This window comes from Heteronotia binoei, chromosome 17 (genome assembly GCF_032191835.1).
Source record: "Heteronotia binoei isolate CCM8104 ecotype False Entrance Well chromosome 17, APGP_CSIRO_Hbin_v1, whole genome shotgun sequence".
Lineage (NCBI taxonomy): Eukaryota > Metazoa > Chordata > Lepidosauria > Squamata > Gekkonidae > Heteronotia > Heteronotia binoei.
The window spans coordinates 47,325,030-47,352,537 of record NC_083239.1 but is presented as its reverse complement, the minus strand read 5'-3'; the positions used below and the strand labels follow the sequence as shown (position 1 = coordinate 47,352,537).

General features: G+C 48.9%; 1 protein-coding gene and 1 non-coding gene across 2 annotated transcripts in view; one reads left to right on the top strand and one right to left on the bottom strand.

Annotated features, from left to right (window-relative positions):
• Positions 1–27,508, top strand: part of PPP1R37 (protein phosphatase 1 regulatory subunit 37) — a 111,816-nt gene that overhangs the window by 8,149 nt on the left and 76,159 nt on the right. The gene's annotated exons all lie outside the window — the stretch shown is intronic.
• On the bottom strand, positions 2,744–2,814 carry TRNAS-GCU (transfer RNA serine (anticodon GCU)). Its single transcript has one exon. It is a non-coding gene; the product is annotated as a tRNA-Ser (tRNA).

Genomic DNA, 27,508 nt, shown 5'->3' with positions numbered 1-27,508 from the left:
GCCGCCGCTACTTCCTGTGGCAGTAAGTGCCATGTGTTAATCACCCTTTGGGTGAAGAAGGAGTTCTGTTTATCTGTTCTAACCTGACTGCTCAGCAATTCGTTGAGTGTCCACGAGTTTTTTTATTGTGAGAAAGGGAGAAAAGTACTTCTTTCTGTTGTGTGTGTGGGGGGTGTGTGTGTGTGGAAAATGAAGGAGAAGAGAGTGCTGTAAGCAACTTTGGGTTCCCCCTTGGAGAGACGTATAAAGGAAGCAAATAATCAGGAATTCACCTCCGTTTAGTATTTATGGGCAGGCTGGAACGGTCCTGGAAACCTGATGGGTAGGAACGTTATGCCGGTGGTAAGGGATTTCTCACCCAGGTGATGCATGCCCCGTCGCACTCATGATTTTCCCTTTTCACTCCGCAGCGTCTTAAAAACCTCACCCTATGACTCCTTGTTGCCACCAACTAGCTATTTAGGACAACATGTACCAAGTGCTTTGCAGGGGCCGGCATTACAGAAACGTGATGTAACAAGCGCGCGTTGCCGACAGGCAATGCTATGCAAACAGCTTAGAATCCAGGGCATTCTTCTGTCTGTTAATTTGGAAGAGGTCGCCCTCCTCGAATTACCGTGTTTCGCTTCTGGAACACTCGATCTCCCCCCCCCCCCCTTGCCGCGAAATACATTTCCCCTTTTCGACAAGGCACAGATGTCACTCGTACGTCTGAGGCAGCTCTAAAGCCGGCGAGTTTGCTTGTGATGGTTTGCAGAGATGTATTAATTCCCTGCCTCTTTAATTCAGTCGTTAGCGACAGAGCCTTTCTCTTGGAAGAGCGCCATAGGGGCTGGTGTGCCCAACCGGTAATTCGAAGACGTGTGTGATTTTCAGGGCTGTGTCTTCTGATAAATGAGGGCATAATCTCTTTTGAATAGCTTTGTTAATCACCATGGAATACAGTCTAGAGGCATAAATTCAGAATTCCAGGCCCGCATACAGGTTTGGGATGGGGGAGGTGCTTTCCACCAGTCGATAATTTGGGCTTTGTCACTGTTCGAGACAGGGCTCCCTCGCTTTGCTAGACCAGTGTTTGGGGTTGCCAACTCTGAGTTGGGAAACACCTGGAGATTTTGGGGACAGGTTCGGGCAGGAGCAGGACTTCAGAGTGGTACAGTGCCGTAGAATCCACCTTCCAAGGCTGCCATTTTCTCCAGGGTAACTGATCTCTGCTGTCCAGAGATTAGTTCTGATTCTTGGAAATCTCCAGGCCTTACCTGGAGATTTACAACCATGCCACTGACTCTTAAATTGTTCAGCCGTGGCTTCAGAGGAGGCTAAGGGTATAAGAATATAAGAGAAGCCATGTTGGATCAGGACAATGGCCTGTCCAATCCAACGCTCTAGTGTCACACAGTGGCCAAAAAATCCAAGTGCCATCAGGAGGTCCACCAGTGGGGCCAGGACACTAGAAGCCCTCCCACTGTGCCCCCGCAAGTACCAAGAATACAGAGCATCACTGCCCCAGGCAGAGAATTCCAACAATACGCTGTGGCTAATAGCCACTGATGGACCACTGCTTATCCAATCCCCTCTTGAAGCTGGCTATGCTTGTAGCCACCACCATCTCCTGTGGCAGTGAATTCCGCATGTTAATCACCCCTTGTGAAGAAGTCCGTCCTTTTATCCGTTCTAACCCAACAGCTCGGCAATTTCATCGAGTGCCCATGAGTTCTCATATTGGGAGAAAAGGAGAAAAGGACTTCTTTCTCTACCTTCTCTATCCCATGCATAATTTTGTAAACCTCTATCATTTCACCCCTCAGTCGACATTTCTCCAAGCTAAAGAGCCCCAAGCGTTTTAACCTTTCTTCATAGGGAAAGTGTTCCGACCCTTTAATCATTCTAGTTGCCCTTTTCTGCACTTTTTCCAATGCTACCGTATCTTTTTTAAGGTGCAGTGACCGGAACTGTACACAGTACTCCAAATGAGGCCGCACCATCCATTTATACAGAGGCATTACAATACTGACTGATTTGTTTTCAATTCCCTTCCTAATAGTTCCCAGCATGGCGTTGGCCTTTTTTATTGCAACCGGCTGCTAGTGCAGCCATTCGGCCTAACCGCATCCTGTCGCAAGCGATATTCCCTCTAGGCTATGGAGCTTTGTGAGCAAAAATTCTACTTCATGAGGTACTGGCATTGAATTTGTGAGCTACTGCATTAATTAGTTTGCTCTAGGGCCAATTTTCCTGAGCTAAGACAAAAACGTGTGAGCCGGAGGCTAAAAAACTGTGAGGCAGCTCACACTAACTCAGCTTAGAGGGAACACTGGTCCCAAATTCTTGGAGTAGAGCAGGGCCTTGGTAACCACATCCTAGGAATTCTGTGCTAGTCTTATCACCTTGCCTGGTTGCGAGCTTTTGCGTTGGCAGACAATGGTGCACTCACATGAATATCCTGCAGTCTCGTGGGCGCTTCATTTTGAACATATGAAGCTTCCTTCTACTGAGTCAGACCCTCCTTGGTCCATCAAAGTCAGTATTGTCTTCTCAGACTGGCAGCGGCTCTCTAGGGTCTCCAGCTGAGGTTTTTCACGCCTACTTGCCTGGACCCTTTTTAGCTGGAGATGCCGGGGATTGAACCTGGGACCTTCTGCTTCCCAAGCAGATGCTCTACCACTGAGCCAGCATCCCTCCCCTGCTCTCCATGGTCTCAAGCTGAGGTTTTTCACGCCTATTTGCCTGGACCCTTTTTAGTTGGAGATGCCGGGGATTGAACCTGGGACCGTCTGCTTAGCAAGCAAATGCTCTACCACTGAGCCATTGTCCCTCCCTATGTGTATTGCTACGTGTATCCTTTTGCATGTACTGAGCTGCTCCACTGGTGGATGCAAACGGGGGGGAAGTCCGCTCGAACAAGAACCCCTCTGTGCGCATCAAGGAGCTCCTCCAGACTCTGAATCAGGGAGCGCGTAAATTTGCCCATTTTGTAGTGTGTGTACTTCACTACAGACGGTCGTGCCATTTACCGAAGCGGTTTGACATTTGCTCGGAGGGCGCCGGAGCTGCGCGGCATCTTTAATTTCACATTCAGCACCAAACGCTTTTCCAAATTGGATTACAGAAACGCCGCGTGGCGTGTCGTGTTTGCTTTCAGCTTTTGCACACCCCGCGAAGGCATTTCTGAGCACCTTGCTAGGAATTCTTTGCACGTCCTGCTCAAGGCAGGCGTTTCGGGCTGAGCCTTCTGAAAGATTCTTGCAGGGCCTTGTTGAAAGCGGAGGAGTCTTCTTTGCACATGAGGATGGCGTGCACAGAGTTCAAGTTGAAAACTTTCTCCCACATTTCCCCCCCTTCTCCTTACATAACTCAGACCCTGCTGCTGTTAATATCTTAGTTCATGCAAGTTTTAGCTTCTGTTGCGGTTTTATGTTTATTCCACTGTTTCATAGGGTGTCAAAATGATTGGCAGGATTTGTCCAGCTGAAGTCCCTAACTTTGCAGCTGACTGTACAGAAGTCGATCGCCCTCAAAGTTCTTTCTTTAACCTGTTTCCCCGCTGTTAGCCGTTTGTGAATGTATTGTATTGTTTAGAACAGAGGTGGCCAAACTTGCTTAACGTAAGAGCCACACAGAATAAACGTCCGACGTTTGAGAGCCACAAGACACGGATGTCAGATGTTTGAGAGCAGGAAAGGAGGAAGATGGGGGAGGGAGGGAGAGATGGAAAGAAAGCAACTTTAACTTTAGATGCATTCTCCAAGTTGGCTGATGGGGCAGTGGGGGCTTCGAGAGCCACGCAGTGTGTGTGCAAGAGCCGCGTGTGGCTCCCGAGTCACAGTTTGGCCACCGCTGGTTTAGAACTCCCCCCCCCCCCCGCAGCCTCTCCAGGAATCTGCTTGAAGTAGAGGCGTCCACGTCCTAAAAGAAACAAAGAACCCTCCCCCCCTCTTTCTTTTCTAGTTTACAAAAGATTATCTGCCCGATTGTCTGGAGGGCAGTTCTTATACGCCACAGGTGACCTTATCCTTATTCGCAGCAGGTGATACAAAAAAATAAAAATAAATGCAGGTCCCGATAGATTTCAGAGGGAGCTTTTTCTTGAGCTCTGTCACGTAGGTATCTCTTGGGCCCTGTGGCTACTGCCTCCTTGTAACGTTTACTGTTTCATGCATTCTGTCTGCCATAAATACCAATAAAATCACCTGGCTTCTTGCCCAGAGGGAGTTTGGAGTCTTTCAAGTGTGTGTGTGGGGGGGGAGCAGGACGAGGGTTTAATAAAGGGCTAGTGCAGTGGATACGTGGGCAGGAGTGTGGGTTGAGTAGCAGGCCATGGCAGTCAAAGGGAGGCGTCAAGGGGGACTCCAGGAGAAGAGAAGGTGGTGGGATTGCTCGGCGTCAGGTGTGGAATAGCAGGAGCTCCTTTGCATATTGGGCCACACCCCCTTGATGTAGCCAATCTTCCAAGAGCTTGCAAGGCTCTTTTTTTGTAAGCTCTTGGAGGATTGGCTACATCAGGGGGGGTGCGGCCTAATATGCAAAGGAGCTCCTGCTAGAATTCCACCCCTGCTTTTGGCATTAATGTTTCAGTTATGGCAGCAGTCCACTCGTTTGATCACTGCGGGGGGTGGGGCAGTGATGGATTCCTTGAGTGGATGGATAAGTTGCGACACCCCCACACACACCCCTCCCCGGCCCGGTCTCCCCTTTTCTGTTGCTCTTACAGTTTCCCCACAGCAGCCAGAAAGCCCTATTGTGCTCTCAAAAGACAGTCTAGTATAGGGCCTTCATAGTGAACCAGTCCCTGGTTCAAATCTTGCCTTAGTTGTGAACATCAGAAGAGCCCTGCTGGATCAGACCAGTGGTCCATTTAGTCCAGCCTCCTGTCTCACACTATGAACATATGAAGCTGCCTTATACTGAATCAGACCTTTGGTCCATCAAAGTCAGTATTGTCTTCTCAGACTGGCAGCGGCTCTCCAGGGTCTCAAGCGGAGGTTTTTCATGCCTATTTGCCACACCAATGCCAACCAGTTCCTCTGGAGGGCCAGCAGCAGGGCACAGAAGCTGAGACCTTCATAAGAACATCAGAAGAGGCCTGCTGGATCAGACCAGTGGTACATCCAGTCTAGCATCCTGTCTCACACAGTGGCCAACCAGTTCCTCTGGAGGGCCAACAACAGGGCAGAGAGGCCGAGGCCTTCATAAGAACATCAGAAGAGCCCTGCTGGATCAGAGCAGTGGTCCATCCAGTCCAGCATCCTGTCTCACACAGTGGCCAACCAGTTCCTCTGGAGGGCCAACAACAGGGCAGAGAAGCTGAGGCCTTCATAAGAACATCAGAAGAGCCCTGCTGGATCAGAGCAGTGGTACATCCAGTCCAGCATCCTGTCTCACACAGTGGCCAACCAGTTCCTCTGAGGGTCCAGCAACAGGCCAGAGAAGCTGAGGCCTTCATAAGAACATCAGAAGAGCCCTGCTGGATCAGAGCAGTGGTACATCCAGTCCAGCATCCTGTCTCACACAGTGGCCAACCAGTTCCTCTGAGGGTCCAGCAACAGGCCAGAGAAGCTGAGGCCTTCATAAGAACATAAGAAGAGGCCTGCTGGATCAGACCAGTGGTACATCCAGTCCAGCATCCTGTCTCACACAGTGGTCAACCAATTCTTTTGGACAGGGCACAGAGGCCGAGGCCTTTATAAGAACATAAGAAGAACCCTGCTGGATCAGACCAATAGTTTATCTAGTCCAGCAACCTATCTCAACGCTGGCCTACCAGTTCCTTCAGATGGCCAACAACATGTCATAGAGGCCGAGGCTTTTCCTCAATGTTACCTCTTGATACTGGGGTTCAGAAGTTGACTGCCTCTGAATGTGGGGGCTTCCTTTAGCCACCATGGCCAGCTGCAACCAACTTATTGCAACTCCTTGTGGTTTTCAAGTGTGTGAGACAGTTTGGTGGACTAAATAAACTATTGGTCTGATCCAGCAGTGTTCTTCTGATGTTCTTATGAAGGCCTTGGCCTCTGTGCCCTGTTGTTGGTCCTCCAGATGAACTGGTTGACCACCATGTAAGTCAAGATACTGGACTAGATGGACCACTGGTCTGATCCAACAGGGTTCTTCTGACAGTCTTATGAAGGCCTTGGCCTCTGTACCCTGTTGTTGGCCCTCCAGAGGAACTGGTTGACCACCATGTAAGGCATGAGGCTGGACTAGATGGACCACTGCTCCGATCCAGCAGCGTTCTTCTGATGTTCTTCTGAAGGCCTTGGCCTCTGTGCCCTGTTGCTGGCCCTCCAGAGGAACTGGTTGACCACCACGTAAGGCAAGATACTGGACTAGATGGACCACTGGTCTGATCCAACAGGGTTCTTCTGAAAGTCTTATGAAGGCCACGGCCTCTATGACCTGTTGTTGTCCCTCCAGAGGAACTGTCTAGCCACTGCACGAGACAGGACGCTTGGCTGGATGGGCCACTTGTTCGATACTGCAGGGCTCCTCTGAGGTTCTTACGCGTTCACACCGGTTTGTGTTACCAGAAAAACCTCCTACTTGCATTTCCTCACCTTCTGTTCGCTTTTGATTTAGGGTGGGGTTCTATGCTTTAGGCATACAACCCGCCCCCCCCCCACTGACTAGGGACGGTCGGAGCAATAAAAGCCTTGTGCTTTTAATGACTTCACCTAAGTTTTCCAGTGTATCCAGAAATCCCTGAATCGCCCTTTCTTTTCAGGCTGCCATGTAGTTTGCGTCAGCTGCAGCATCTGAGTACGAGCGATGCCTCATGCTGGCCTGCCTGTGCCATTATCGTGTTCAGGGTGTGGCGCTCCCACGTCTTGCCCCATTCTTTGTTTTGGAATGCCAGACTGCACCACTTGGGAGGAGGGGGTGTGCGGAATCATAACAGAGGCAAATGGTACAAAGCAGTAGACAAGTGGCACCTTTAAGACCAACTAAGTTTTTATATTAAACAAGAATTGGAGCCAAAATTAGTGTTTAAAGATAAAGATGGAAGATTCGTAGCAGTAGAAATAATATTAAATGCAACCCCCCCCCTGTTGTTATTGGGACTGTATGTGCCTAATGGTGCAAAGGATGCTTTTTTAAAAGACATTATACAACAATTTGATGAACTGACTTACGACCAAGTTTTGATAATGGGAGACTTTAATGGAACAATTAAGAACTCATTGGATAGGTCCTGGGGGAAAAAAATAATAATAAGGAAAATTGCCCAAGTCTTTTTTTGAATTGGTCAAACAAGAAAATTTGGAGGACACATGGAGGAAATTTAACCCTGAAGTGCTGGACTATACGTTTTTTCCAGCAAGACATAAAACTTTTTCTAAAATTGACACGTTGTGGGGCGCTAAAGATTTAGGTCTTATAATGAGGAAAATAGAGATTTTACCTAAAATTGGGGCTGACTATAACCCAATAATGTGGATTACAAAATTGTCTAAGATGTTGAGAAGATGGAGATTGAATGAAGATTTACTACAGAATAAAGAAATAGTGACATACCTAGAAAATGGAACTAAAGCTTTCTTTCAAATGAATGACAAAGAGGATATAGAATTTCAGGCGATCTGGGATGCCTATAAAGCAGTAATGAGAGGAATATTGATTACTTTGAATAATAAAGAGAGCAAAAGAAAAACAGCTGTTGGACATTCAAAATGAAATAAAGAAAAAAGAAGGGGAGTTGAGAAAAAGGCCAGGGAAAAAGAAAATTATAAGGGAAATTACAATATTACAAACGCAAATGAGATATTTGTTAAATAAAGAATTCGAATGGAATTTGAAAAGGCTGCAACAGAAATCTTTTGAGGGAGCAAATAAACCTGGAAAGTATTTGGCTTGGCAACTGAAGAAAAAGAGAGAAAATAAAATTATTAATAAAATTGTGGTAGATGGAAGTGAGGTGGTTAACCAAAAGGGAATAAAAAGAGTATTTTTCAAGTATTATGCCAAGTTGTTTAAAGGTGTTAAAATAAAGAAAGAAAAGATGGATGAGTATCTTCAAAAGATAAAAATAGAACCCTTAACAGAAAATATGCGAAAAGTTTTGAATGATCCAATTGAAAAAATAGAAATTGAAGCAGCAATTAATGCAATGAAAAATGGAAAGGCACCTGGGCCAGATGGATATACAGCTAAATATTTTAAAACCTTTAAAGAGGAGTTTACCGAAACTGCAGAAGTTGATGAACATGATAAGAATAAAAGGGAAAATACCAAATACATGGAAGGAAGCTGTTATTTCATTGATGCCAAAGGTAGATAGAGATGTCACGAATGTGACTCTCGGACATTTGATGTTCATGTCTTGCGGCTCTCAAACATCTGACATTTATTCTGTGCGGCTCTTACGTTAAGCACGTTTGGCCACCCCTGCTCTACACCTTAGAGGGAGCATTGGGTGGGATCCATATATAATGCTAATACTTGTACAGCACTTTAAACCACACGCATGTTCACACATACCACATGCAAATGAATTACTTTGTGGGTTTTTTAAAACCAAAAAGCTGATGGCTTTTGCCTGAAGGCTCCCAGACTCATCCTTGAAACGGTAAACAGATCTAGATAAAGGAAAAGTAATAATCGAGGTCAGCCGCTCTCAGACTTCTTGAAGTAGAACCCCTCTTCTAAACTTGTGTTTTTTGAGAACCTGCCCTTGCATATCTGGGAGACTCCCTGCTACTCCCCCCCCCTTCCCCGGATAGTTTATATCCCTGCTACTTCCCCACAGAGTCCCCGGATAGTTTATATTTTGTTTTTTTGTGTTTAATATTTACAAAGGCGTAGAACGTTACTGAGCCGCAAGCTGTGTTATTCGTGGCCCCCTAACATATTATGCACCCAAATTTGACATTTGAGCCTCCCGGAAGCCACTGCTCCCGTCTAGCCCTCTTTTCTCCTGGCCTCGTGACCCATGACCCCAGATCTGAGAATCATTGATCTGGTTCCGACCCTTGATACGAGAATCGTTACTCTTGGCTTTTTAATGGACTTTAATAGATCGACAGGAAGATGTCTGTGCTGTTCTGCAAATGCCTTGTTAGCTAAACAGGAAGGAAACATCCCAGAGCGTTCTTGCTTTATGTCCACAGTTGAGTTTTTGCATAGAAATGTCACAGGCTTCCTTTCGCTGCCTTTTGAGCCGACTGTTTGCAATCATTTTTCCTCTGCCTGATGCTTATATATACCTGTCAGACGAGGGCCTGACAGGTATATATATAATGCATCCACGAAAGCTTACACTGGTCAATCAGAGAGCCTTTGAGGCTCCATTTAGGGACAGGGATGTAAGGAAAGACGGCAGCCACCGGTTTCCCCTTAATGTTAAATTTATGAGGCCAACAACAGAAGTTTGTCTGTACTCCCACCAACGTGCTTTCTTTGAACAATTAAGGGCCGCTGTGGTGGGGAGTTCTGCGCTGGCCTAAGATATTATAGCATTGGGAAAAGTCCAGAAAAGGGTAACTAGAATGATTAAAGGGTCGGAACACTTTCCCTATGAAGAAAGGTTAAAGCGCTTGGGGCACTTTAGCTTGGAGAAACGTCGACTGCGGGGTGACATGATAGAGGTTGACAAGACTATGTATGGGATGGAGAAAGTAGAGAAAGAAGTCCTTTTCTCCCTTTCTCACAATACAAGAACTTGAGGGCACTTTGTGAAATTGCTGAGCAGTCGGGTGAGAATGGGTAAAAGGAAGCATTTCTTCACCCAAAGGGTGATGAACACATGGAATTCACTGCCACAGGAAGTGGTGGCGGCTGCAAGCTTAGCCAGCTTCAGGACGGGATTGGATAAACATATGGAGCAGAGGTGCACCAGTGGCTATTAGCCAGAGTGTATTGTTGGAACTCTCCGGGGCAAGTGATGTTCTGTGTTCTTGGTGCTTGGGGGGGGGGGCACAGTGGGAGGGCTTCTAGCCCCACTGGTGGACCTCCTGATGGCACTTGGCTTTTTGGCCACTGTGTGACACAGAGTGTTGGACCGGATGGGCCATTGGCCTGATCCAACATGGCTTCTCTTATGTTCTTATGTGACAGAGTGTTGGACTGGAGGGGCCACTGGCCTGATCCAACATGGCTTCTCTCATGTTCTTATGTGACACAGAGTGTTGGACTGGAGGGGCCACTGGCCTGATCCAACATGGCTTCTCTTATGTTCTTATGTGACACAGAGTGTTGGACTGGAGGGGCCACTGGCCTGATCCAACATGGCTTCTCTTATGTTCTTATGTGACACAGAGTGTTGGACTGGAGGGGCCATTGGCCTGATCCAACATGGCTTCTCTTATGTTCTTATGTGACACAGAGTGTTGGACTGGATGGGCCACTGGCCTGATCCAACATGGCTTCTCTTATGTTCTTATGTGACACAGAGTGTTGGACTGGAGGGGCCACTGGCCTGATCCAACATGGCTTCTCTTCTGTTCTTATGTGACACAGAGTGTTGGACTGGATGGGCCACTGGCCTGATCCAACAGGGCTTCTCTTCTGTTCTTATGTGACACACAGTGTTGGACTGGAGGGGCCATTGGCCTGATCCAACATGGCTTCTCTTATGTTCTTAATCTCTACCCAGCTCTGCATCTAACTTGGTGGTGGTGGGCCTCTCTTGCTCTTTCTTTACTGGTTTATAGTTGGGTGTGAGGCTCAAATGGTGTATTGCCCTCAGCTGCTTGGAGGGATCGAAGAAACCTGATAGATCGTTACTTGGATAGATTCCTGGGGACTGTGTTATGAACTACTACGTGTAGCTTGCTGTGGACTGGATCCTGTTGTGTAACTTCGCATCATTCCACTTCACTTCAGTTTCTTTTTATAAACTTCTGGTTGGTTCCCCACTCAAATCCTATTCAGTTTTTAAACCGCATACCCCGTCCTGTCGATCGCGTTGACTCATTCTGTGTAATTTCCCACGGGTCGCAGTGTGAAAGGCGGACTAGAAAGAACATAGAATGGAATGCTTCTGGTGCAACCCAGCTTGTGTGAGAAGCTTTGATCTGTTAGTTTCAGTGCCTGCATTCTTCGCAAGCTGAAAAAGTACGTATGCATGCATACGAAAGCTTACATTCTGAATAAAACTTTGTCGCACTTGAAGGCGAAACTTGACTCCTACTTTGTTCTTCACAAGCTTCTTAAGGACTGCTGTGTACAATTCTGGTCACCGCACCTCAAAAAAAGATATTCTAGCATTGGAAAAAGTCAGAAAAGGGCAATTAGAATGATTCAAGGGTTGAAACACTGTCCCTATTGAGAAAGGTTAAAACGCTTGAGGCTCTTTAACTTGGAGAAACGTCAACTGAGGGGTGACATGATGGAGGTTTACAAGATTATGCATGGGATAGAGAAGGTAGAGAAAGAAAGACTTTTCTTCCTTTCTCACAATACGAGAACTTGTGGGCATTCAATGAAATTGCTGAGCAGTCAGGTTAAAACTGATAAAAGGAAGTATTTCTTCACCCAAAGGGTGATTAACACGTGGAATTCACTGCCACAGGAGGTGGCGGCAGCTACAAGCATAGCCAGCTTCAAGAGGGGATTGGATAGGCATATGGAGCAGAGGTCCATCAGTGGCTGTTAGCCACAGCGTATTGTTGGAACTCTCTGCCTGGGGCAGTGATGCTCTGTATTCTTGGTACTTGCGGGGGCACAGTGGGAGGGCTTCTAGTGTCCTGGCCCCACTGGTGGACCTCCTGATGGCACCTGTTTTTTTGGCCACTGTGTGACACAGAGTGTTGGACTGGATGGGCCACTGGCCTGATCCAACATGGCCTCTCATGTTCTTACGTCTGGGGCAGTGATGCTCTGCATTCTTGGTGCTTGTGGGGGTACAGTGGGAGGGCTTCTAGTGTCCTGGCCCCACTGGTGGACCTGTTGATGGCACTTGTATTTTTTGGCCACTGTGTGACACGGAGTGTTGGACTGGATGAGCCATTGGCCTGATCCAGCATGGCTTCTCTTATGTTCTCTTTAAGTGCAGAATTCTATCTAGCGCTCTACGAAGTCTCCTGATCTCGGACAGTCTCTGTGCCCCTGAGTGTAACTTGGCCCCTACTGGTATTTTTACTATTTTTAAGACCTGACCTATAGAGAGTTGACCATCATGCTGGCCTTCAATGGAAGCCGAGAGCCCAAATCTTTTGACAAGCCATCTTATTTTTTAAAAAAAAAACCCACAGTGAAGCTACTTGTCCGCAGTTCATCTCGGGAAGTTGCTCTGGTTACGCGGAAATAGAATGAACTGATACTCTGAAGTGGTGATTTCCTGCTCACCGTTGGCTTAGGCGGTTTGGGTGGCTGTATAACAGGGAAGATAAGGAGGACCTTTGTGGAAACTTGCTTCAAACCGGTTTGACTAGTTGCCAAGCATTTTCATTGTATTGCCTCATGGTTCACAGCTAGCACATAGCTTCTGTGTGTGTGTCTGCACCTGAAAGTCATGTTGACCTCTGGTGACTGGCCCTTACTGGGGGCCTGGAGGATATGCAGGGAGGTGGCTGAATAAGCCCGTCCCTGCCTCCCGACTGGGTATTTCAAGGACAGTCTCCCATCCAAGTACTAACTACAGTCTTAGCTTCCGAGATCTGATTAGATCAGGCTTGCCTGGGTTAGCCAAGTCAGGGTCTGTGGGTTGTCTTTTTTTTTAAATATGATTCAGCGGAATGACAAATCTTGTCTTAGAAAAAGTTTCTAGACCTCATGAATCTAATTCATTTCTGGTGCAACCAACAGCTGATATAGCTTGGTGTCTGAGAGTCTAAGCTACCAAAGTCCCTGGCTTGGATCTTCACCTCTGCTATGAACTTTAGTAGGTGGCTGCTCTCAGATATTTCCAGTCCTTCGTCTGCAGTATGATATGTAATATTATTGAGCTACCCCGTGGATTGTTGTACGGGTTACAGCGAGATAAGCAGCATTCTTTGAACCCTTGCTGTGAGAACTGCTAAGCATTCCTCATCGTCATGCTCAGCATTTGTACTGTGCTTTTCACACACGCAGAGCACTTCACAGTTATGCTGCAGTCCTTACAACAAACCTGCAAAGTAGGCCAGTAGTAAAGAGTAGCCGCTCTCCCCACATTGCAGCTGTCGCCTCAGCCGGTCAGTAGGGGCTGTTGCCCTATATACCAGAGGTCCTCAGCCTTTTGTGAGGCCGTAGGCACCTTTGGAATTCTGACACTGGATGGTGGACGCAGCTTCAAAATGGCCACCAGAAGAGGCGGAGCCAAACACAAAATGTCAGGGAAGTGAGATCAAGCAGTGGAGAAGTCAGGGCTACCCTAGCAGGAACAGCAGCAGAAGAAATCAAAGTGTTGAGTAAATCCTGTATTATTATTATTATTATTATTATTATTATTATTATTATTATTATTATTATTATTATTATTATTATTATTATTATTATTATTATTATTATTATTATTATTATTATTATTATGGCTTTTTTGAACAGGAATGCAGTTCCGGCTGGCTTGGTGTCAGGGGCTGTGGCCTAATGTGTAGAGGAGTTTCTGCTGTGCTTTTTCTACAAAAAGTCCTGTGCAAAACAATGGTGGCATCAGAGGATGTGGCCTAATATGCAAATGAGTTCCTGCTGGGCTTTTTTCTACAAAAAGCTCTGATTATTATTATTATTTTCTGATTCTGATGCATTTTGCTTATGTCTTCATCAGAGGATCTTTCATAGCATAAGTCTCCAGTCAAAGTGAGTCTGGAGACTTATGCTGATATATCCCCTGATGAAGCTATGGGCGAAATGAGTTGGGATCAGGAAATAATAGCAATAATAGTGGGAGTGAGGTCATGCATAACTGTACTAGCAACTGTTCGTCATTTCAGACAGAAGCTCTCTATTCCCGCCTCTTAAAATACACACAATTGTTTTAAAGTATATTCTTGCAGAGAAGAGCCCCGTGGAACAGAGCTTCAGTCAGGCTTCAGTTCTGCAGTCCAAGCCCTGCTTAAAACCTGCTTCCGATCCTGGCGGAAGCTAGGTTCAGGTAGCCAGCTCATGGGTGACTCAGCCTTGGGGAAGGATGGTGGCTCAGTGGTAGAGCATCTGCTTGGCAAGCAGGAGGTCCCAGGTCCAGTCCCTGGCATCTCCAATTAAAAAGGGTCCAGGCAAATCGGTGTGAAAAACCTCAGCTTGAGAGCCTGGAGAGCTGCTGTCAGTCCGTGTAGACAATACTGACTTTGATGGACCCAGGGTTTGATTCAGTAGAAGGCAGCTTTGTATGTTCATCCTTCCGAGGTCGGTAAAATGATGAGTCCCCAGCTTGCTGGGGGAAAAGTGTAGGTGAACGGGGAAGGCAATCGCAAAGCACCTCGTTAAAAGTCTGCCATGAAAACGTCCTGATGCGATCACCCCAGAGTCGGAAACAACTGGCGCTTGCACAGGGGACTGCCTTTACTTTTTATATTCTTGCATGCACACAACCGCAATGCACCCCACTGAGGTCTCTCCCCAAACGCTGCCTCTCCAGCCAGCCTCCACCCCCCCCCCCCAGGAATTTCCCACCTGGAGTTGGCAACCCTGCCATCCAACCAGAAGCAGCCTTTTGACCCCTCAGATGCTCCGTACCCTCCTCTTCCCGCAGTCTCAGGTAGAGCACATTTTGGCTTGGTCGGTCTTGTTGATCCGGCTCTGTCGAATCTCGAAACCTTCAGCCGGGGCAGGCACGAGATTCTCTCCCCCCACACACACCTCACCCCCCTCCCACTCAAGAACCACGGGAGGCCGTGGCGTTTGCTGGAATCAACCTCGTCTTTGTTAATCAGTAGCAAGGCCTTGTTTCGAGGCCTCTCTCTCTCTCTCTCTCTCTCTCTCTCTCTCGGAACTGCTCCTCCTTGGCGACCGCGGCTCTCCCTGTTTTCTAAGCATGGCTCTGAACGCTCCCGATGTTGTTAACTGCACTTGGTGGGAGCCAAATCCCTGCCTCTCTAGCGGGGGCCGGCTGCCTTCAAAGCCTCCGCTGAGTCATGTCTGGTCACGACAGTTAATGTTTTCCCAGGGATGCCTTCTGCAAGCCAGTCGGCTCCCAACCAGCGCAACCTGGAGGGCCTGCCGAGTTGGGCAGCTCGCCGGACTGATTTTGAAATCTTTTTTTAAAAAATTATTTTTATTTCGGAAAGGAGGCCACGCTGTCGGTCGCCTGCTGCCTACGTAGCCCTGACTGACCTTGATAGGGTTTACTGTAGAGCAGTGTTTTCCAGCCTGTGGGTTGAGACCCAAAAGTGGGTTGTAAGCAGTGTTCCTTCTAAGGCAGGGGTGGCCAAACTTGCTTAACATAGGAAAGGAAAAGGTCCCCTGCGCAAGCACCAGTCGTTTCCGACTCTGGGGTGACGTTGCTTTCACAACATTTTCGCGGCAGACTTTTTACGGGGTGGTTTGCCATTGCCTTCCCCAGTCATCTACACTCCCCCACCCCCCAGCAAGCTGGGTCCTCATTTTACCGAACTCGGAAGGATGGAAGGCTGAGTCAACCTTGAGCCGGCTACCTGAATCCAGCTTCCGCCAGGATCAAACTCAGGTCATGAGCAGAGAGCTTTACGGCGAGGTATTTGTGAGTTTCCTGCATTGTGCTGCAGAGGGTTGGGCTAGATGACCTTGGAGGTCCCTTCCAACTCTATGATTCTAACCCCATCTTCTGTCGCTCCTTCTGTTACTGGATGAAAAGCTGCAGCCCTTGGGTTTTCCCAAGCCTAAAAACAATTTAGACGGCTGATCTACATTTCCCCCCCAGCAAGCTGGGGACTCATTTCACTGACCTTGGAAGGATGGAAGGCTGAGTCAACCTCGAGCCGGCTACCTGAAAACCCAGCTTCCGCCGGGGATCGAACTCAGGTCGTGAGCAGAGCTTAGGACTGCAGTACTGCAGCTTTAACACTCTGCGCCACAGGGCTCTTAACATAGGAACCGCGTTGAATTAAATGTGAGACGTTTGAGAGCCACCAGACATGAACGTCAGATGTTTGAGATTCGCAAGGCAGGCAGAGAAGAAGGAAGGAAGGAAGGAAGGAAGGAAGGAAGGAAGGAAGGAAGGAAGGAAGGAAGGAAGGAAGGAAGGAAGGAAGGAAGGAAGGCAAATAGATGGGGGAGTGGGGAGGAAGGGAGAGGTGGGAAGAAAGCAACTTTTAACTTTAAATAAAGGAGAATGGGAAGATAAAGGAGATTGTGAGCCACTCTGAGATTCGGACTGGAGGGCGGGATATAAATCCAGTATCTTTAAATTCACTTGCCAAGCCACTCGTTGGCTTGGCTTGGAGAAGTGATTTAAGGACAGAAATGCCTTCTCCGAGCCAGCCAACAGGATGCTGGGGGCTTCGAGAGCCACACAATACATGTGGAAGAGCCACAGTTTGGCCACCTGAGTTAGTGTGTGCTAGCTCACAGTTTTTTAGCCTCTGACTCACACGTATCTGTCTGAGCTCAATATAAATGGCCCCAGAGCAAATGAATTTACATTCGCTCGCAAGTAGAATTTTTGCTCACAAGACTTAGAAGACGACAACGACTTCTATTCCGCCCTCCCCTCTGAGTTTCAGAGCGGCTCACAGTCTCCTTTCCCTTTCTTCCCCGCAACAGACACCCTGTGAGATGGGTGAGACTGAGGCCAATTCCACAGTAGCCTTTGCTCTTGATTCACGGCTTTATTTCCCCCGGGGCAGATGTCGGTTTCCGCATGTTCTGCCCCGCATCGGCTGTTTGACCCGCCTCTAAAGCCAAGCAGATCCTCGCTCAGGGCTCTAGATTTCTGTGTGGAACTGATTCGAACTCGCTGTCAAGCTTCCACAGCAGCAGGACACACTCACAGAAATTCCACGCCCATGATTCCGCCCTGTTATTTAGTCATAGATTTCCCAGCTTGCCTTCCTCTACGAATTTTTTTTTTTTTTTAAGAAATGCATTTTGCATTACAACCTAACTACCTTTTGAAATATAACGCGATTACCCTTCTCGTCCCTGCATCCTAGCGGCCCCGTGGCGCAGAGTGGTAAAGCAGCAGTACTGTGGTCTGCTCACGACCTGAGTTCGATTCTGGCGGAAGCTGGATTTCAGGTAGCTGGCCCAAGGTTGACTCAGCCTTCCACCCTTCCGAGGTCGGTAAAATGAGTACCCAGCTTGCTGGGGGGAAAGTATAAAAGACTGGGGAAGGCAATGGCAAACCACCCCATAAAAAAGTCTGCTGTGAAAACTGTTGTGAAAGCAATTTCACCCCAGAGTCGGAAACGACTGGTGCTTGCACAGGGGACCTTTCCTTTCCTGCATCCTACAAATGCATCGGTATGTGCTTCCGCCCGCCCCCACTATTTATTTGTTTTCCACGTGAATTTAAAAGGCTAACCTTTTAAAAAAGGAGGGAGCGGAACAATGGAAAATCATACTCCGTTCGGTGGCGTGAGGGATGAGCCAATCAGGATGCAGCTGGGATGTGAATGGCTGCTGCATTAATCAATATTCATTCCCCCCCCAAAAAAATTCGCATTGCTACGTTATCAATATTTATTTCCCCCCCCCAAAAAAATTCGCATTGCTACGTAACCACGCATATGTAAAAAAAGGGGGGGACGTCTGAGGAAGGGAGGAGGGAGGGGGAAATTGCTCCGATGGTGAGGGGACTACGGGAGCAAAATCAGTGGGGAAACAGAACGCGCGCGGCAGATTGGGTATTGAATCCGGGGAAAATCCTCTAATGCGGAATCGGGAAATCAGACCCGCATGCAACAGCCCCGCAGTTATTGAGAGGCAAACGCCAAGTGCGGAATCAGCCGGAGAGAGCTCTAACAGAAGCTGCCCTTTCAAGGACAGCTCTGCAAGAGCTACGGCTGACCCAAGGCCATTCCAGCAGCTGCAAGTGGAGGAGTGGGGAATCAAACCCGGATCTCCCAGATAAGAGTCCGCACACTTAACCACCACACCAAATTTAGGAGTATCGGCCGTGAGCACTGCTCTCCTGGATGCCTGCCGCTGTTCTTTTCATGGCTGTCTTTTCTATTTGGAAACCAAGATCTGACCCTAGAAACAGCGTCTTCCTTGTCATGCATTAGCTGCACAGACATGTCGATCAAGTAAAAACCTGTCCTGGTGGTTACTCGAGTGACTTACTTAGACTCTCAGGAGGGGCCGGAGGGAGTGACGGAGAAGAAGAGGCTGAAATGTCACTTCTGCCTGCAAAAACTGTGCAGGTCAGAATGCCACTCATTTGGGGTTCACAATAGGGTCAGCTGTGCCCTTTGTGCGGTGTCTGTTGGTTTCTCAAAAACATCTGGTTAGCAATGTTCCCTCCCTAAGCTGTGGAGTCTTGTGAGGGACGGTGTAGGGGAGGGACGGTGGCTCAGTGGTAGAGCATCTGCTTGGGAAGCAGAAGGTCCCAGGTTCAATCCCCAGCATCTCCAACTAAAAAAGGGTCCAAGCAAATAGGCGGGAAAAACCTCAGCTTGAGACCCTGGAGAGCAGGGAAGGGACGGTGGCTCAGTGGTAGAACATCTGCTTGGTAAGCAGAAGGTCCCAGGTTCAATCCCCAGCATCTCCAACTAAAAAAGGGTCCAAGCAAATAGGCGGGAAAAACCTCAGCTTGAGACCCTGGAGAGCAGGGAAGGGACGGTGGCTCAGTGGTAGAACATCTGCTTGGTAAGCAGAAGGTCCCAGGTTCAATCCCCGGCATATCCAAAAAAGGGTCCAGGCAAATAGGTGTGAAAATCCTCAGCTTGAGACCCTGGAGAGCAGGGGAGGGACAGTGGCTCAGTGGTAGAGCATCTGCTTGGTAAGCAGAAGGTCCCAGTTTCAATCCCCGTCATCTCCAACTCAAAAGGGTCCAGGCAAGTAGGCATGAAAAACCTAGCTGGAAACCCTGGAGAGCCGCTGCCAGTCTGAGAAGACAATACTGACTTTGATAGACCAAGGGTCTGATTCAGTATAAGGCAGCTTCATATGTTCATATGTTCGTATATGTATGTGAGCAAAAATTCTACTTCATGAGCTACTGGGATTAAAGTTGTGAGCTCCTCCATAAATTAGCTTGCCTCTAGGACCATTTTTCCTGAGCCGATACAAAAAAATGTGCGAGCCGGAGGCTAAAAAATTGTGAGCTAGCTCACACTAACTCAGCCTAGAGGGAACACTGCTGGTTACTACTGGTATGCTGAATGAGATGCGTGCCTAGTTCAACTAGGGCACTGAGTAAACTTGGGCTTCCCCAGATGGGTCACATCAATACTCCCTCTAAGCCAGGGGTGGCCAAACTTGATTAACGTAAGAGCCGCATAGAATAAACATCAGATGTTTGAGAGCTGCAAGACATGAACTTCAGATATTGGGAGGGAGAGAGGGAGGGAGGAAAATAGATGGGTGAGGAGAGAGGGAGAGGTGAGAAGAAGGCAACTTTATGTTTAAATGCATTCTTCAAGCTGGCTGACAGGGTGGTGGGGGCTTTAAGAGCCACACAATATGTGTGAAAGAGCCACATGTGGCTCCCCAGCTGCAGTTTGCCCACCCCTGCTCTAAGTTTGTGGAGTCTTGTGAGCAAAAATGGTACTTTGTGAGCTCCTGGCATTAAAGTTGTGAGTGAGCGTTTTGGCTGCTGCATAATTGGGTTGCTCTGGGGCCATCCTTCCTGAGCGGACACAAAAATGCTTGAGTTGGAGGCTAAAAACTGAGCTAGCTCATACTAACTCAACTTAGAGGGAACATTGGTCCCCATACCCAGTAAATTTGGACTTGTGGGTCACCTTACAGAGAAAGGCAGGGAACTGGAAGTGAATTTTATTTGCATGGAAATGGAGGTTGTATTTAGAACCCGCCTAGTTTCAAAGGTCGTGGAATTAGTTAATTGTGCCCGTGTTCCTTGAGCGCTTCAACGAACCCAGCAAGGCGATTTCATGAGGTGAGTTAGGCAGGAGATAAGTGACTTCTCTGGGGGTTTACATCCAGTAAGTATCAAGCATTGGAACCTCCAGTTTTGAGCGGCAGCTCAGCGTAACTAAGACACTCAGCCTCTGGCTGAGATTCGCCGCTCCATTGGAAAACGAGATACCTCGAAAACAGAGAATCAGATTGTGGGCTTGGTTGGTCCGGTACCGCTGTGAAGGAGAGAATGTGTCTTCAGTCGGCAGCTGGTCGTTTGCGATAAATCAATGGAGCCTCCATGTCGAAAAGCCATCTACCCTTGAGTGTGAGGCACTCCAGACTGCAGGGCTATTTTTTTTGTAGCAGAACCCCCTTTGCATATTAGGCCACACACCCCTGATGTAGCCAATCCTCCTGGAGCTGACAGTAAGCCCTGTATCAAGAGCCCCGTAAGCTCTTGGAGGATTGGCTGCAACAGGGGGTGTGGCCTAATATGCAAAGGAGTTCCTGCTACAAAACAAATAGCCCTGGAGGACTGTATTGTAATCTCTCGAGATGGTTCCAGCTGTCTTCTTCCAGCAGCAGAGCACCAGATTAGGGGTTACTTTGGGTCTCGTCCAGCAGGGCTGCTCTTCCTTTCTTAACCGTCTGCTGTGCTCAGTAACGACGCTCTGAGATCCGAGACAGGAGGTCTTGCTTAGGCCGCGATTCCTTTTAAACAGCGATGCCAGCAACAGAACCTCCTCGATCTGCACAGCCAAAATAGGAGTTCAGGGGAATTTCTTCCCCAGCCAGCAACAGCCGCTCTGGTTGGCTTCCTGCTATGGTTATGGGCTGTCCTTGGCCTCTTGGTGTGTGGTGAAGTGCGTGGAAGACAATTTTTCTGGGACTGGTTTTGTGGAAGACAACTTTTCCACGGATTGGGGTGTTTGCATGTGCGTGATGGTTTGGGGATGATACAATTGTACACTTTATTTCTATTCGTTTGGTGTGGTGGTTAAGTGCATGGACTCTTATCTGGGAGAACCGGGTTTGATTCCCCACTCCTCCACTTGCAGCTGCTGGAATGGCCTTGGGTCAGCCATAGCTCTGGCAGAGGTTGTCCTTGAAAGGGCAGCTGCTGTGAGAGCCCTCTGAGCCCCACCCACCTCACAGGGTGTCTGTTGTGGGGGGAGAAGATATAGGAGGTTGTAAGCCACTCTGAGTCTCTGATTCAGAGAGAAGGGCAGAAAGGCGTGGTATAAATCTGCAGTCTTCTTCCACTTCTTCTCAACCCCACCCACCTCACAGGATGTCAATTGTAAGGAGAGAAGATAGAGGAGATTGTAAGCCACTGTGAGTTTCTGATTCAGAGAGAAGGGTGGGGTATAAATCTACAATTTTTCTTCTTGTCATTTGGAATACGAACCTTGTAACGCAGGGGTCCCAAGCCCTCGGGCATGGACTGGTACTGGTCCATGGCCTGTTAGCAACTCGGCTGTGAATTGTTTAATGATTTCATTATATATTACAATGTAGTAATAAGAAGACGACAGTGGATTTATATCCTGCCCTCCACTCTGAATTTCAGAGTCTTAGAGCAGCTCACAGTCTCCTTTACCTTCCTCCCCCACAACAGACCCCCCCTGTGAGGTGGGTGGGACTGAGAGAGCCCTGACAGAAACTGCCCTTTCAAGGTCAACCTCTGCCAGAGCTATGGCTGACGCAAGGCCATTCCAGCAGCTGCAAGCGGAGGAGTGGGGAATCAAACCCGGTTCTCCCAGATAAGAGTCCATGCACTTAACCACCACACCAAACGAATAGAAATAAAGTGCACAATTGTATCATCCCCAAGCCATCACGCACAAGCAAACACCCCAATCCGTGGAAAAATTGTCTTCCACCAAACCAGCCCCTGGTGCCAAAAAGGTTGGGGACCGCTGCTGTAACGAACCATTGAAGGCTGAGATCCCAGTAGGCAGCCGTGTTGGTCGGAAGCAGTAGAACAAAGCAGTAGACAAGTGCACCTTTAAGACCAACTAAATTTTATTCAGAATGTAAGCTTTCGTTGACGGCTTAGTTTCCTGGCCGCTCCGTGTTTTGCGTGCCCACGGCAGGGAGATGGCGTCACGATAGCCCAGGCAAATTTTACTATAAATGGGTTTTGCACAGAGATGCCCTGTGCTGTATACGCCATGCAGTTCTGCTGTCATACACACAGATCTCTTATGCTTGGTTGGTTGAAAGGGAGGGAGGCTTCACCGCGCTTTCTCCCAGCAGCGTTCAGCAAGGACACCCATCCTCCCCGATGGTTTACGTGTTATCCTTCCCTCCTTTCTCTCCACCTCTCCCCTTCCCAAAACTGCTCTGCGGCTTTTGGAGCAGAGCTGAGGGCTGGCGAGGTCTCCCGGTGGTTTTATTTGCCCGGTGGTGTAGCTCTGTTTACTTGCTTGCGAGAGATTATGTCGGAAGCGCTGCCAGAGCGAGGGAGGGGGGGAAGAGAAGAAAATAAAAGAAAACAGAGAATGGGTTAACGTCTAGGTCGTGACTTTTGGCGAGAGTCCCGGAATGGAAAACCGGTTGGCTGGGTGCAGGAACAAACAATATTTGCGTTTGAGTGGGAGGAGAAACGCCAAGAGCCAGGCCTTTCGGGGAAGGGACCGGGGGGGGGGGCAGAGTCGGGAAGCGCGCCGGATCGAGAGGGGTAGCAAACAAAGGCGGCGTTGGGGGTTTGCCTTGCGTTCCCTTCTCTCCGTTGCCTGGTGCTTCTTCTCGGCCGTGATGTCATTCGCTCTCAAACAGAGGGACGCCTAATGAGCTCTCTGCTCCGCGATGAGATGGTTGATCATTATTCCTCTCTCTCGGCGTATGCCATTTCCGCTAAAGACTCGGAGACATTTGCATGATCCAAGGTGAACTCTGGGGTAGGTCCGCCAGCCAGCATCGCCCAGGGGCACTTTGATGCTCCAGACCAGAGGTGGTGTTCTAGCAAGAACTCCTTTGCATCTTAGGCCACACCCCCTGATGTAGCCAATCCCCCAAGAGCTTCCAAAGGAGAGCCTTAAAATTCTAGCAGGAGCTCCTTTACGTATTAGGTCACACACCCCTGATGTAGCCAATCCTCCAGGAGTTTTAAAAAGGTAAAGGCAGTCCCCTGTGCAAGCACCAGTTTCTGGGGTGTCGTTGCTTTCACAGCGTTTTCACTGCAGACTTTTTACGGGGTGGTTTGCCATTGCCTTCCCCAGTCATCTACACTTTCCCCCCAGCAAGCTGGGTCCTCATTTTACCGACCTCGGAAGGATGGAAGGCTGAGTTAACCTCGAGCTGGCTACCTAAAAAACCCAGCTTCCGCTGGAATCGAACTCAGCTCGTGAGCAGAGCTTAGGACTGCAGTTACTGCAGCTTTACCACTCTGCGCCACAGGGCTCCAGGAGCTTACAGGATTCTTATTGGCTACATCAGGGGTGTGTGGCCTAATATGCAAAGGAGCTCCTGCTAGAATTCCACCCCTGCTCCAGACACCTCTTGTGAATCAAACTGTACATCCCCACCCCCCCACCCCCGATAAGGAGGCTTGTGGGTCTGACTTAGCTTCATCAGATTTTGTGGGGGCTGCAGCAGCCAAGGGTTCAAGGTTTGTTGCAGGTAGGATTGCGAAGTCCCTCCCGCAGCCTCCAGCCGCAGTTGGGGGGACCGGGTTGCCAGATCCAGGCTGGGGAAACTCCCGCAAGTTTGGAGATGGAGCCTGGGGAGGACAGGGACGTCTGAGAGCCAGTTTGGTGTTGTGGTTGTGCGCGGACTCTTTATCTGGGAGGACCGGGTTTGATTCCCACTCCTCCACTTGCACCTGCTGGAAAGGCCTTGGGTCAGCCAGAGCTATTGCAGGGCTGTCCTTGAAAGGGCAGCTTCTGTCAGAGCTCTCTCAGCCCTACCCACCTCACAGGGTGTCTGTTGTGGGGAAGGAAGGGGAAGGAGATTGTGAGCCGCTCTGCAATTCAGAGCGTAGGGCGGGATATAAATCCGATGTTTTCTTCTTCTGGGGTACCATGCCAGAGTCCACCCTCCAAAGCAGCAGTTTCCTCCAGGGGAGCTGATCGCTGTAGCCTGGAGTCGAGCTGTAGTTCCAGGGGATCCCTAGGTCCCACCTGGAGGCTGCCATCCCTAGTAGGGCTAGTCGGCAGGTCTGACCTTAAGGCAGGGGTGGCCAAACTCGATTAATGTAAGAGCCACATAGAATAAACACCAGATGTTTGAGAGCTGCAAGACATGAACGTCGGATGTTTGAGAGAAGGAAGGAAGGAAGGAAGGAAGGAAGGAAGGAAGGAAGGAAAGAAGGAAGGAAAATAGGTGAGAAGGGAGGGAGAGGTGGGGAAAAGGCAACTTTAAAAAATGCCTTCTCCAAGCTGGCGAATAGGGAGCTGGGGCTTTGAGAGCCTCACAATATACATGAAAGAGCCACATGTAGCTCCCGAGCCGCAGTTTGGGCCCCCCCTATCTTAAGGACTCTTATAGAAGGTCAGGATTACCCCCTGACCTATTGTGGGCGATCGTGGGTAAGGGGCTTCATAGCCATTGGGCTTTCCTTCCTAGAGAGGGACGGTGGAGACTGAAAAGCCAAACCCCTTCGCCGAACCCCCAAGCTGAAGACCGGCTTGCAGGCTCCGTTCCCAGATAATCTAGCCCAGGGGTCCCCTGAACTTTTTGCACCGGTGAGCAGCTTTTGTATTCTGGCCCAGGCTGGTGGCGCAACCACAAAGCGGGCCACGTGCAAGGGGGGAGCCAGCCACGCCCACAGAGGAAGCCCGAGTGCAAGGCGGAAGAGAAGATTTTTAAAAATACACTGGAGAAGCAGAGTCAGAGGAAGAGTAAAATCAACACTATGATGGCAGCTGTTGCCAAAACGTCGTTTAAATCTGCACAGCCAAATCGGATCTCAGAGGGGCTGTCCTGGGCAGAAGCCCAGCTGGCTCCCCCACTTATTAAAAACACTTGGTGGGTGCCAAGAACGGTGTTGACGGATGCCCTGGCACCCCCTGGACACCACGCTCGGGGGACCCCTGCCCTAGTCGTTTAGGCTAAACGTAGCCCTGAATCAATTGTGCTCAAAGGTTACAAAGCAGAGGCCACTTTTGAGTCTCACGTGGATTCTCTTCCAATTCATCTGTTGAGATTCAGGTTTTTTTTTCTGGGGACCCAGGAGGAGTTTGGCTTCTCTTCACCCTCTACAGAGGGGTGTCAAACATACAGCCCGGGGCCCAAATCAGGCCCCCAGAGGGCTCCTATGAGGCCCCCAAGCAACTGGCTGTCATCTGCTTCCTTCTCCCTCTCTCTTGCTTCCTTCTGCATCACAGCTTGCTTTGTAAGGCTTGCTCAATCACACAGGAGCTATGGAGCAAAGCCTCTGTTTTCTCCATCGGCTGAGGCTCCTCCCTTTTGGCTGAGCTTGCTTTGCTAGGCTGTCTGAATCACACAGCGGAGCTACTGAGCCAAGTCTCTTCCTTCTATTGGCTGAGGCTCCTCCCCCCCCAAGTCGCCTGGGGAAGGAAGGAAAGAGCCAGAGCTTCCTTTGCCCAGTTCCCTGGATCCCAGGGGAGAAATACAAAGAAAGCACGTTGAAGACCAACAAGCACAAACTTTTAAGCAGGTTTTAAGGCTTTTAAATATATATATTTCATTATGTTTGTCTGTGTCCTTTATAAAGTTTATATCTCTGCTACCTAATCTTAAATAAGTATACGCATGGCCCAGCCCAACCGGACGTGACCTGGCCCAACAAAGTCTCACCTATGTCAGATCCGGGCCTCATAACTAATGAGTTCGACATCCCTGCTCTACAGCAAGACTCAGCACCTCGGTTCCGGAACAGGCCGAAGCCGACCGGCTGTGTTTTCTTAGAGAAATGCATGCAAACATTTCATTAATGCAGAATGAAAAGCGCGGAGAAACCATCTGTCATGTCTGTGATGAGCATGTCGGAGGCAGCTGGAAACGGAGGCCGAGGGGAGGTCAGCAAAGGGTCTGCAGCAGTGTTCCTTCTAAGCTGAGTTAGTGTGAGCTGGCTCACAGTTTTTTAGGCTCTGGCTTCTATATGTGTGTCTCAGCTCAGGAAAAATGGCCCCAGAGCAAACTGGTTTATGCAGTAGCTCATAAGAACATCAGAGAAGCCATGTTGGATCGGAGCAGTGGCCCATCCAGTCCAACAATCTGTGTCACGTAAGAACATAAGAGAAGCCATGTTGGATCAGGCCAATGGCCCCTCCAGTCCAACACTCTGTGTCACATAAGAGAAGCCATGTTGGATCAGGCCAATGGCCCATCCAGTCCAACACTCTGCGTCACATAAGAACATGAGAGAAGCCCTGTTGGATCAGGCCAATGGCCCATGCAGTCCAACACTCTGTGTCACATAAGAACATAAGAGAAGCCATGTTGGATCAGGCCAGCGGCCCATCCAGTCCAACACTCTGTGTCACATAAGAACATAAGAGAAGCCATGTTGGATCAGGCCAATGGCCCATCCAGTCCAACACTCTGAGTCACATAAGAACATAAGAGAAGCCATGTTGGATCAGGCCAATGGCCCATGCAGTCCAACACTCTGTGTCACATAAGAACATAAGAGAAGCCATGTTGGATCAGGCCAGCGGCCCATCCAGTCCAACACTCTGTGTCACATAAGAACAGAAGAGAAGCCATGTTGAATCAGGCCAGCGGCCCATCCAGTCCAACACTCTGTGTTACATAAGAACAGAAGAGAAGCCATGTTGGATCAGGCCAATGGCCCCTCCAGTCCAACACTCTGTGTCACATAAGAACATAAGAGAAGCCATGTTGGATCAGGCCAGCGGCCCATCCAGTCCAACACTCTGTGTCACATAAGAACAGAAGAGAAGCCATGTTGAATCAGGCCAGTGGCTCCTCCAGTCCAACACTCTGTGTCACATAAGAACATAAGAGAAGCCATGTTGAATCAGGCCAGTGGCCCATCCAGTCCAACACTCTGGGTCACATAAGAACAGAAGAGAAGCCATGTTGAATCAGGCCAGTGGCTCCTCCAGTCCAACACTCTGAGTCACATAAGAACAGAAGAGAAGCCATGTTGAATCAGGCCAGTGGCTCCTCCAGTCCAACACTCTGAGTCACATAAGAACAGAAGAGAAGCCATGTTGGATCAGGCCAATGGCCCCTCTAGTCCAACACTCTGAGTCACATAAGAACAGAAGAGAAGCCATGTTGAATCAGGCCAGTGGCTCCTCCAGTCCAACACTCTGTGTCACATAAGAACATAAGAGAAGCCATGTTGAATCAGGCCAGTGGCCCATCCAGTCCAACACTCTGTGTCACATAAGAACAGAAGAGAAGCCATGTTGAATCAGGCCAGTGGCTCCTCCAGTCCAACACTCTGTGTCACATAGAACATAAGAGAAGCCATGTTGAATCAGGCCAGTGGCCCATCCAGTCCAACACTCTGGGTCACATAAGAACAGAAGAGAAGCCATGTTGAATTCAGGCCAGTGGCTCCTCCAGTCCAACACTCTGTGTCACATAAGAACAGAAGAGAAGCCATGTTGAATCAGGCCAGTGGCTCCTCCAGTCCAACACTCTGTGTCACATAAGAACATAAGAGAAGCCATGTTGGATCAGGCCAGTAGCCCATCCAGTCCAACACTCTGTG